We start from the raw sequence: 13,076 nt of genomic DNA on the forward strand, positions 1-13,076 counted from the left end.
ATCTCTTTGGTTTGGAACTCTATGCCTTTCTCTATCACAATAATTCTTAAATTGGGTCTTTTTATGTTATCCCATAATTCTCAAATATTCTGCTCATGGTTTCTTTCATCTTCACTCTGTGGCTCTCAGCAGTGCATGCCAAAGAGATGCTTCTCTGAATATACTGCTAATCACCACTGCCCAGCTCACTGGATGATGCTGGATTGATTCAATTGTATATTAGACCTTTACTGTCTGCCTCCTGCCCCGCTACTTTGGAGTTCTTGTGAGGATTGCCTGGGGAATTTGCTTTGGTTGGGGAAGTTCTGGGAGAAGGAGTTCTGGTTGGTGTGTGGTGTGTCCCAGAGAAGGCCACGTAGGTGGCTTTTGGGGGAGTTCGGAAATAAAATTTGTTCCTGCTTGAGTGGCTTGTGATTTGTGCCCAGCCAGACTGCGGCAATGCACTGTTGTGGCTGGCAGCTATCTCAAGATCAAAAGAATGAGGTAAAAAATTAAAGCACCTGAATGTACATGAATAAAAGAGACACTGAAGAGAATAGGAGGAATAGTTTCACATTGCCCACTTGACCACTCCCTCAAGCCCATACACCTTCTGTATGGGAGTAAGAGAGTAACTAGGAATTTGGCTTCATCATGGATGCCAACATCAGGCCTAATCCAGTGAACTCAGGGTCAGAATGGTCCTTGTAACCCCTGGCTTCCTTCTTGCTCCTGTGGGCCAGGGCTAGGTCCACCAGCTCACTAATCCAGGCACCATACCATCCCACCCCAGGATTCTGGCAGCAAACCCACCAAGAACCCTGTCAGCTGGCCTGCCCAGAACCTCCCTATGGGCATTGGCATAAGACTTTCACTATCAAAGATAGTCTGTGAAGACTGGAGGAGTTGTCCACTTCTTCAAATGTAGAAACGCCAATGCAAAATGATAAGAATCACAAATAATCAGGTGAACATAGTTACACCAAAGTAAAAAAGCACCAGTAACTGACCTTTAAAATCTGATATCTACCAACTACTTGTCAAAGAATTCAAAAGAATGGTATGCCTGAATCACTCAAAGAAGCTCAAGAGCTACAAGAAAACAGTCAATTAAATAGAATGAGAATAGTACGTGAATAAAATTAGAAGTTTCACAAGCAGATAACAATCATAAAAAGGAACTAAATTTTTTTTTCAAGCTGAATAACACAATGACTGAATTGAAAACTCTCAGAGAGTTAAAAAAGAAAATTCAGTCAAACAGAAGAAAGAATCATCAAGCTCAAAGACGTCATTTAAACATATCAAGTTAAAAAACACACACATAAAAATACTTATTTAGAGGGAAAAGTTAAAAATTAAAAAAATTAAATGAAAAAGGATAAAGAAAAATCTGCAGGATTTAAGGAACATTATCAAGAAAACCAACCAACATATAACTTATGAGAGTTTCCAAAGAGCAAAGAGAAGGATAATAAATTTATTTAAAGGCACAATGACATGATTTTCTCCAGTTCTGTGTCCATTTATCAGGAAATGCTATAATTTCATTCTTTTAAAGTCTGAGTAAAACTTTTTTTAATATTTATTTTTTAGTTGTAGTTGGACACAATATCTTTATTTATTTTATTTTTATGTGGTGCTGAGGATCAAACCCAGGGCCTTGCACGTGCTAGGTGAGTGCTCTACTGCTTAGCCACAACCCCAACCCATGAGTAAACTCTAATGTGTGTGTGTGTTTGTTTGTGTGTGTGTGTGTGTGTGTGTGTGTGTATATATATATATATATATATATATATATATATATATATATATATTTTTTTTTTTTTCTTTATCCTTTCATCTGTTGATGAACATTTGGACTGATTCCATAAGTTGGTAATTGTGAATTGCGCTACTATAAAGAATGGTATGCCTGTATCACTAGAGTATCCGGGTTTAGTTGTTTTGGATAAATAGAGATAGTTGGGTTGTATAGTGATTCTATCCTTAATCTTTTGGAAAATTTCCATATGGCTTCTACTAATTTGTGATCCCACCAACAATATATGAGTGTACATCATCTCCAGCATTTATTATCATTATTATTTGTAGATTGCCATTCTAATTGGAGTAAGATGAAACCTCAATGCCTTTTTTTTTTTTTTGGGGGGGGGGACACGGGATTGAACTCAGGGGCATTCAACCACTGAGCTACATCCCCAGACCTACTTTGTATTTTTATTTAGAGACAGGGTCTCAATGAATTACTTAGTGCCTCGCCATTGCTGAGGCTGGCTTTGAACTTGTGATCCTCCTACCTCAGTCTCCGAGCTGCTGAGATTACAGGAGTGTGCCACTGCACCTGGGTGCGATGTAGTTTGATTTGCATTTCCATGACTGATAAGGATATTGAACATTTTTTCATATATTTGTTGGTCACTTCTATATTTTCTTTTAATAAATGTGATTTTGTCCATTTATTGTTGTGTTATTTGCTCTGTATGTGCACGTGTGTGTATATGTGTGTGTGTATATGTGTGCGTGTGTGTGTTAAGGTTTTTGAGTTCCTCATATATTCTGGATATTAATTCCTTGTTGGAGGAGTAGCTGGTAAAGATTTTTTCCCATTCTATAAGCTCTCTCTTCATGGTCTTGATTATTTTCTTTGCTATGTGAAGCTTTTCACTCATCAATTCTTCTATTTTATTTCTTAAGTTTTGGGGTTCTTGTTAAGGAAGTTGTTGCTGCATCAATATATTGGAGTGTTGACTCTATGTTTTCTTTTAGCAGTTGCAAAGTTTCTGCTCTAATTCCTAGGTACTCTAATTCTTTTGTGCATGGTGAGAAATAGGGATCTAGTGTAATTCTTTTATATGTGGATATCCAGTTTTTACAGGACCATTTGTTTTTTAACAAATGGAATGAGCCTGACTCAGAAAGTCAAGGATGAAATGTTTTCTCTCATATATGGAAGCTATAGTGAAATAAGAAAAAAATAAAGTAATATAGGAGGAGGTATCCCATAAAAATAGAAGAAAGATCAGTATAATAGAGGAAAGGAATTGAAAAATGGAAAAATTGAGGAATGGGAAATATGATGAGCTGTGGAATGATATTGACCAAATTATGCTGTGTACATATATAAATATGCCATATTGAATTTTTCCTTTATATATATGACTATAAAGCACCAATTTGAAATAATAAATAAATAAAATAAAGACCAGTTAGAGTAGAGAAAATGCAACAGAGGATGTGGTGGGGAGAAGAGGGGAAGGAAAGTAGAAGTACTGAGGATTAAAATGGAACAAAATATATTCCATGCATTAATATGTCAAAATGAACCCCACTACTATGTACATATAATGCACAAATATAAACATTACAAAAAAAGAATGAATGAAGAAAATTAAACCCAAAACTGGAAAAGGAAATAAGCATCCAAATCAACTAGTTCTAAAAAATTCTAAGTTTTTTATTAAGACTAAATAAAGAAATCTTCAATATGAGAAAAATCTCAAAAGTCAAAGAGAATTTCAGAAGTGCTCACACCACCACCACCACCTACAACAACAAAAACTCATCATATACAAGGGAACTTTCATAAGGCTATATGTAGATTTTATTTTTATTTTTATTTTTTAGCAAAAACCTTTCAAACCAAAAGACAAAGTGGGATGATATATTCAAGTGCTGGAGGAAAAAAATAGATGGCAAGTGAGAATACTCTACAGGGCAAAGCTGTCATTTATAAATTAAAAAGAGATAGATAAACACTTTGCTCCACAAAACAAAAACTGAGGGAGTGGAGTTCAACACCACTCAACTTGGATTATGAGACATGCTAAAAGAAGCTCTTCAAACTGAAAGTAAAAGATGCTAACTAACAACGTGAAAACATAGGAAAGTTTAAAACTCTTTGTAAAGGTAGGAATATAGCAAAATTCAGAATACTCTAATACTGTAATGGTGGTGTATAAATTACTTAATTCTAGTATAAAAGTTTAAAAACAAAATTAAAAAAATACAATAGTTTGTTAAAGGATATACAATATAAAATATGTAAATTATAATATCAATATGAAATGAGGGTGAGAAGTTCAAGTGTAAAGGGTTTTTTTCATGTTGTCAAAGCGTTTTCAGTTCAAAATAGACTGCTGTAACTATATTTCATATAAGATTATTTGTAACTACAAATAATTGTAGTAGATTCACCAAGATACAGAGAAAAAAATGAAAATATACCACTTTCTTCACAAAGGAAGAAAGCAAAAGAGGAAGAAAGTAACAAAGTATGGAAAAATGTAGCAATAGTAGTATTTTTTAAATGCTTAAAATCATTACTCATTAGGGAAATGCAATAACATAATAACAAAATAACATATACCTGTTAGGGTGACTATTACCCGAAGTCAGTGTTGGTGAGGGTACAGAGAAATGGAAAATCTTGTATGTTTTTGGAAAAAAATGTAAATTGGTTTGGTTACAAATATTAGTCAGTTTTCTGCTGTTATGAGTAAAATACCAAATAAGAACAACTTAGAGGTGGAAAAGTTACTTTGGCTCATGGATTCAGAGGTTCAATCCATAGTTGGCTGGCTCCATTGCTCTGTGCTCAAGACAAAGCAGAACACCATGGCAGAAGGATGTAGCAGAGGAAGTTGTTCCTTTCATGACATCCAGGAAGCAGAAAGAGAGTGAGAGGAATCAAGGACAAAATATATAATCCCCAAGTCATGCCCTAGTGACTCACTTTCTCCAGTCAGACTGTACCTGCCCACAGTTACCACCCAGTAATTTATTTAAGTTGCTAATTCATCAAATGGATTAATCCACTGATTAGGTCATTACTCTCACAATCACATTTCACCTCCTTCCCTAACACAGGAGCATTTTAGGGACACCTTAAATTCAAGCCATAATACATATGTGTTTTGAAATCACTCTACTGCCCCAGGCAGGTCAACTGCAAATTTAAGCTGCTTGAAGAAAATATGCAGGGCCACAGGGAGCTTTGATATGTCTTTATTACATGGGTGGGCAATCCGTGCAGTGGAAAGTCCTGGTCAGTTTATATATGAAATTGAAACAAAGCCAGAAGCATGCCAAACATGATATCACAGGTTACAAAATAGTACACATGCAGTGTTTTTCCTGACCTACAGAAAACATCTTATTCATTCCTTCCCAGATATTCGGTGATGGAGCCTGACTGACTCCATTTTCCTTAAATTCTGTTCCTTCAGGGTTTCTCACCATACAATCTATGTAACAAATGACTTCTGCAGACATTCCCTGGGTGAGGAGGGCATGGCCTTGCATCCCAAATCCACAACAATATAAGGCACAACAACAAATTACTAACACAAGAGCTGTCCCTCCCAAGATAAGCAAGACCTATCTCCATAGGGTCTGGGTAGCCCACCATTCTTGTAAGGAGTCCCCTGTTAAATTATGTATTTGCTGAGTCTAAAGAGCTAGGGTTTGTAGCACCTGGCTTACATTATGGTTTCATTGAGGTTCAGCCATGTTTTATATTTGCAACCAAATCCAGTTAGAGGTTGTTGCTGGATCAATTCACCAATGCAGGCCGTATGTAACATTCAGCAGCTTTTCAGTGCATACCTAGCATAGCATGCAGATTCATTGGCAACACTAGCATATGTGTGCACCCAGTCAACCAGCACATTGGCCTATATGCACGTAGGGGTGAAAAGACAAGGTAGTTACAGGTACAAAGGCAAATCTCACCCCTCCAGCAAAATATGGACCACTTTTGAGTCCAATGGACAATACTGCTGTAGGCAGTAATGCCTGAGCTGGCTGGTAATACCATACCTTCAGAGACACATACAACTGTTTCTGACTCAATTGGTCAGAGGAACAAAACGAAAGTACTTCTCAAAAAAATACTACCAGAAAGAGACCATGGGATATCCCACTTTTGAGATTCAAGGCCAGTACCCTTTTACCCATGGAGTCGCATGTCAGTTGTCTTCCAATCCTCATTCCCAAGGAGCTATCAATGCAACCTGTCACATGTGGGATGCTATTATTATCCAAGCCACATCCAAGTGGCTTCAGGATCCAGCAGCAAGATTTTGCCTTTCTTTCTAAAACCTGACTTTAATAGTTCATCTGTGTCCAAATTTGCAGTTGGGTGTATTCAGCAGCATGTTTTAACAAGGTCTCTACTGGGGTAGGGTAGCCCCTTCTACTTCTCATTTAAGATACAAATAACAGTCCTGAGTTTCCTACTTCAATCAGTTAGTGTGGGAGTGCCAGCAACATGACACGGTCCTGGCTTAAAAGGCCATTGTACCATTTTGTCATTTCCACTGCCTACAGGTTATGTGGCACATGGAATGACCAGGTAATGCCTATGCACCCTCTTTGGTCAGGTTGCCAAACTGAGGAGCAGACAAGATCCCAGTCACAGCATCTACATAAGCAATGCATACTTGTACCATTCAGAACTGGGTTTGGGCCTTATACTTATACTGGCCCCTGGGAGAGGTATTTGCCCACACAGCATTTGGCCCAGGTCAGCTCGAGGCCATCAGGGATGTTTCTGGGAGCAGGCTATATAAGATATATATATATATATATATGTTGTACTTCAGCCAATGTCACCAGTTGGCCCTGGCCTTTACTGCAGCCCACACAGTTTTGTGACCAGTGTGTAAAAGCTGTTTATGCATCCATAGAGTCATCTAAGTCCAGTGGATAAGGTACATGTGTGTGTTTATAACCAGTGCATTTTGGCCAAAGTGTTAACTTCATCTTTGCTGGGAGGCCATAGGTGCATGTCCTGTAACCTGATATACAGTCACCAGTTTCTGGTGGTCTAGCTTTCAGAGTTTTTGCCACTGAACATGCCCCAACAGCAGGTAATGAATGACTTGCAAGTCATTTAACTTCCATGTGGAAATCCACAGCGAAAGTCCCTGATATACTGCCCAGCTATCAATATATATCACTATTGGCGACACCTCATTTGCTACCAATGTCCAGACAGTACATAACTCAGTCCATTTGCTACTTCATTCTATATGGGGATCAAACCAGATGGTGTCTGTCTCTGGCTGCATAGACACTGCTGTCCACAGAGGTGGTTGTCCCTGACTGGAGCTGTCAGTATAGTAAACATTGGATGGTATAGGTGTCTTACCTTCAAGGTATGGGCTTGCTTCTGGTTATGCTTCCACATTTCATAACAATATAGTCATCTACATAGGTAAGAGGCCCATGCACCTCCTGGAGCTCAGCTTGCACAGGGATTGTCGACAGCATACTCTGCTGTTGCAGATAGGCTTTCCACTTTGCTAGGGTTGGTGTCTGTAAAGTACTGCCCTGGGGCAGCATGGCCCAATCACACACCCAACTGGCAATGAGATACATAATAGTTACTGTAATAGGTGTGGTTTTTGTAATAGCGTCAGTGGCTATTAGAGTGGCATACACAGCCACTAACTACTTCTCCAATAGAGAATCCTATACTTCTGCCCCTTTCCACAGTTGGGACCAAAATTTAGTAGGCTGTGTCTTAGCCATTCAGATTTCTTCCATAATATCCATCCAAACCCTTCTTGGGTGACATGTATTTCTCATTCACAAGGTTGTGCAGCATCAATAACATAGCACCTAGGCGCCTTCACCCAGAGCCCATGGGGTCTTTTGGCCTCTCTGAATGCCTCCATGGTGTCTACTGCTTTGCAACCTCTACCCTAAAGAGGTTGTCCTCCATAGAGGCCAAGTTCTCCATTTCTAGAGCACTACACATAATGTCATCCACTCCTAAATCCCCAAGGCATAACAACCAAGTTGCCAGAGGCTCTCCCAGCTTCTGTCTAGTATACTTTCCCAAGTCCATAAACTCTACTAGAGTATACAGGTGGAACATGGTAAAATAGGTTACCTGGGCCAATTCTGCCAGCTGCCCTTAGGGAGTCATCAATTGCTGTTGTTTCATTTTCTGCACTACCATTGGCCAGGCTTGCAGATGTTGATTCCCCTCCTCCTCCTTGGATTCCACCAGCACTATGGGGGAGACTGAGGTATGCTTGTTAGGTACGGAGATCCTCCTCCAGTGATCATATGTTGGCTTCCAAGATCTCTTTCTTACAATTCCTTCTTCTTGGCAGTCTCTCATAAAGCTGCATTAGTTTCTGTTTTCAGGGCTGTAAGAATCACCCATCCCATGGCTCCAGCTGTTGCATGTGCACTATACTTTTCTGAGCTCTTTCCTACTTGGCACAAAGCCTTTCAAAACCATCAATCTCTGCCAATTCCTGGGGAGGGTCCCAGATAGCCAGTAGGCACAGGATGTGATACCACATACTTGTGGCTGGCCACTCCTCCATACCTTCCTCTGCAAGTATAGTCATACCAGACTGCTGCAGGTCCTGCCAACTATGCCAACTGCTCTGCAACCAACCTAACCCAGTAAGGTTGACTTGAGATTCAGGAAGCCTGAAGAAAATGTGGAGCCATAGAAAAATCTAATATGCTTTTATTCAATGGGTAGGCAATTCATGTAGCAGAAAGTCCTGGTCAGTTTATACATGAAATTGAAATGAAGCCGACAGCATGCAAAGCAAGAGTATATGCTCTGTTGTTCCTGACCTACAGAAGACATATTAGTCATTCCTTCCTGGACATCTGGTTGAGGGAGTCTGATGAACCGTATTTTCTTTCCAAAACAGAAAACAACATGGAAGTTTCTCAATAATAATAACAATAACAATAATAATAATAAATGATACTATCTTATGATTCAGCAATTCTACTTCTTGTTATGTATTCAAAGGAATTGAAAAGTGTATGACAAAGAAATATCTGTACTTCTGTATTCACTACAGCACTATTTACAATAGCCAAGATAAGAAATCAGTCCAAATGCCTATCAATGAATGAATAAAGAAAATCTATATTATGTGATTTTATATACACAATATGGAAGAATCTGGAGGACATTATACTAAGGAAAATAAGCCAGAATCAGACAAATACTGCATGTTCTCACTTATATGTAGAATCTAAAAAAGTCAAACTTTTAGAGGCAGAGAATAGAATGGTAGTTTCCAAAGCCTGGGTGGTGCAAGAAATGGAGTGCTGTTAGTCAAAAAGTTAAGTTTTAGTTATACAGGATGAAGAAGTTCTGAAGGCCTCATATGTATCATGATGACTATGGTTATTAATACTGCATTTTATAAATGAGATTTACTAAGGGGATTGATCTTAAATGTTAATACACCACATACCTACATGGTAACTACATTATGTAGATATGCTAACTTTATAGTGATAATCATTTCACAATGCATAGATATATTGAAAAAACACACTGTACACCTTAAATATACATATAATTTTAAAAATTGTATATATATATATATATATATATATATATATATATATATATATATATAAATTTTTGTCAACTATACCCCAATAAAGCAGAAAAAAGTCTTATGCCCTAGCCAATTATATGAAAATCATGATTCCAGGGAAAAAAGAGGGCAATCGAAGGGGCAAGACTTGATGATATGCTTTTGACTTTCAGAGACATCTGAAATAAAACTCTGGTTTATCTACTGCCCCCAAATCCTGGGCCAGTGAGTAGATTATGAAAAATTGAACTATCAGCAATCCCAACATAGGCAGAGAGTTTAGTGTATAGAAAAAATGAATTTCTTCATCTCATTCCATATATATTAGAAAGCTGGATTTAAAAAATTATTGTGTTGGGCTGGGGTTGTAGCTCAGTGGTGGAGCACTTGCCTAACCCATGTGAGAAACTGGGTTCAATCTCAGCATCACATATAAATAAATAAAACAAAAGTATTATGTGCATCTACAACTAAAAATATTTTTTTAAATTACTTTGTTTAGAAAATAGTATATCCATATTAGAAGAAGCAAGATAAATCACCTATAGTTATATAATTTTAAAAGCACTAATGTTCCTATGTGCTGAATGTCCTTACCATTAGGAAGATGGGTTTGAAGCCAGAAAACGTGTGACTATAACAGTGAGCAAACTGTGTCATGATGATGATTATGATTTTTCCCAGTAAACAGAAATAAGGGTGGTTACATCACATCACAGGAAAAAAAAATTAGATAATGTGCTTAATATCTCACATAGCACTTGGCTATGTTATAGTGGTTAGTAAAATTTTTTTAACTAACATTACTGTTTTCATTATGTAAATATACAAAACTAAGAAAACTAGTGTAAATGCAATTTTGAGGAGATCTGAATCTTTTTCCTGTTTCAAGCACAGGTTTACACTTAAGTCTAGAACAATATATTTGACTTTTTTTTTTTGCATTGCATTGGCTTATTAACTAGCTAGTGATTACTGTACGATCAAATTTCAAAACAAATCTGCATTAGTTTTTCTAATTTACACATGCCACATGCACAGTTCTATGTTCTTATCTTTATAATGACATCAACAATGTCTTTTTTATGCACCTGTAGAAATATCAAAGGGACTAATTCTATTTCAGAAAAAAAGCTATAAAGAGGTGTTAATTTTTTAAACAAATGGAAAAATTTTCATTTATTTCTTAGAAAATGCTGCAAGGAGTCAAAACAAAGTTGGGCTGTATGCTTTAATATCTGTGCTCAAAAGAAATTAGTATTTTGCTTTTTTAAAATAGTAGTCTTCCAAGAAAAACATTTATGGACTCTTCACAGATTTGGTAATTTGTATTCTAAATGGATTACCATTTAAAATATATGAATCCAGCGTTTATTTTATTTGAATTAGTCTTTAGAAGTGATTGTATGATATGCAAATGAGGGAGAAGATACAGACAGAGGATTCCCAGGGGCTGTGACCTGCATAGTTTTGACATCAAGGCTGCTGATTCCAGAGATAAGGGAAATGAGACTTTCTTTTACTGGACTCAGAAGACTGAATGGAAAAAAAAAAAAGCAAGCTTTTTTTCACTTCTCCCATCTGCTCTATGCTCTGCTTTTCTGACCCATGCTCAAGGATATCAGCGCTTAAGGATAATAAGATACAGACATCAAGACTGACATCTCAACATTGTTATCTCCATCAGCAAGCAAAACCAGGTGACGTCAATGGTGTGGCTGCATCCAGGGTATATTCAACTCTATCTCCTGATGTCATCACAAAGTGTCAGAACTCTGCAGTAGTTATTTGTTGAAGTAGGTATATTAGGGAAGAAGCATGTGAGTTCCTCCTACTGGTATCTCATAAATCAATTGCTTATGAAGACATCAATGTGTGATGTGTATGTGTTCCTGAGTAACACTGAAATGGCTCTTTTGAAGTTCCAGAAACATCCTCTTACTGCTGTTGAGACCTCCAAATAAATACATATGTATTATTAATATTATTGATATTGATGGTGAGGTTTTTTTTGTTAATACATCCTTATCAATTAATGGGGGGAAATTCCATGTATGGGAAATGCTAGGATCTCAGGATTTGTAGTAACAAGGATCATTACTGTTGAGTACAATATCTATATAGAGGTGTGTATGATAAAAGCATTTGAAATAGTTAAGAAGTTGTGCAAGGCAGTGATATAAAAAATTAGACCACCCCAAAATTAAAATGCTTAAGATGGCATTAGCAAGTTATTTGACTCATGATCTGTGTGTTAACAATTTGGGTTGGTTGCCACTGGGTCGTTCTTTTGTTCTTGGAGTGGGTTTCATTATATGTTATGTTTGACTGCAAGATTAGCTGAGGTTGGCTGCCCAATACATTCTTGGGCAATGGGCACAACATCACTTCTGCCACATGTTATTCACCAAAGGAAATTACAATGTCAGTTCAGATTCAAGGGGTATGGAAATAGACACCACCTCACCATGGGAAACACTGCAAGGTCACATGGTAAAATCTATGACATAGGGAGTAGAATATTGCAACCATTTTGATAGTCTATCTAAGATATGGGTGAATGAGGTTTAGTTTGGTCTGTTGTACCTGGGATCTTTCCAGGTCTATTAAGAAGACAACCATTCTTTTGAGCTAACTTGTCTCTAATGATCTTCAGGAATGAAGGTGTACCAATGGTCTAGTATCAACCTCTGAGAAAACCCCTTAATGAGAATAGAGCCCATGTCCTTTGAGACAATATGAAACAAAGTGCCAATGGATTGGATATTTTGGAATTATCAAGAGTTTTGAGTCAGGAAATTGGAAGGATCAAAATCCAGTAGTTAAATTGTAACTGAAGCTAGCTAGTATTCTTGGGTGATGGGGATGAGTTGAGAAAGTTGCAATATATTCAGAAATGAGAGTCAGGCTGGATATTGCCATGCATGATTCTCTTTCGAATCTCCACAAAATGCTTCATGCTTATTTCTTATATTTAATTTTTCCTGTAAGCTAACTAAAATAAATTGCAGTGAAGTGTAATGTTTTGAAATAATCCCATAGTTTTCAAGTGCTCTTGAGCAATAGAAAGCAACAGGGCTCTATGTGCTTTTCTCTACTGACTTAACACTTATTGTTTTTGCTGCCTGGAACAGTTCTCTTTAATTGATACTTGGCTTGATATCCTTTTAAATTATTAAAGATTGGAGGCGCTCATTAAGCAGGAGATTAAAAGACATGGTAGACACAGCTAATTATTAAAGGCCCAAGAAGGGACATGAAATGCATTTTATCTGAGGCTTTAGTGGATTGTTAAATAAATGAATGGTTTAGTGATAAACCAGTCAGAGTTAATCAATTGAGTAAAACTATAGGGAAGCTATTTGAGTCTAAATTTGAAGGGTTTATAAGTAATCATAGTGAGAGACTTACAGCTGCTCCCTATTTCTTTAATTTTAGACTGTTGAGCTGTTAATTGGTCAGGAAATTGGGTCCAAGCACTAGAGCTAATGGTAACTAGAGGAAGACTGCTTATGGATCTTTGAGGAGAAAGTCTGTGTTGCTAAACATTAGCAGGTCAGAAGTCGGAGTGAATTCTTTTGTGGCACATTGTGATTTAAAGGTTGCCATGAATCAGTGTGGAGGCAAAGCTCTGAGGAGGCCTATTTTCAACTTCCTCACTTCCTGAACTTTTCAACCTCTCAACTGCTCCTTTAACTTCCAATAACTAGCTGTGTATTATTT

Source organism: Spermophilus citellus (assembly GCF_964194105.1).
Source record: "Spermophilus citellus genome assembly, chromosome: 2".
Taxonomy (NCBI): Eukaryota; Metazoa; Chordata; class Mammalia; order Rodentia; family Sciuridae; genus Spermophilus; species Spermophilus citellus.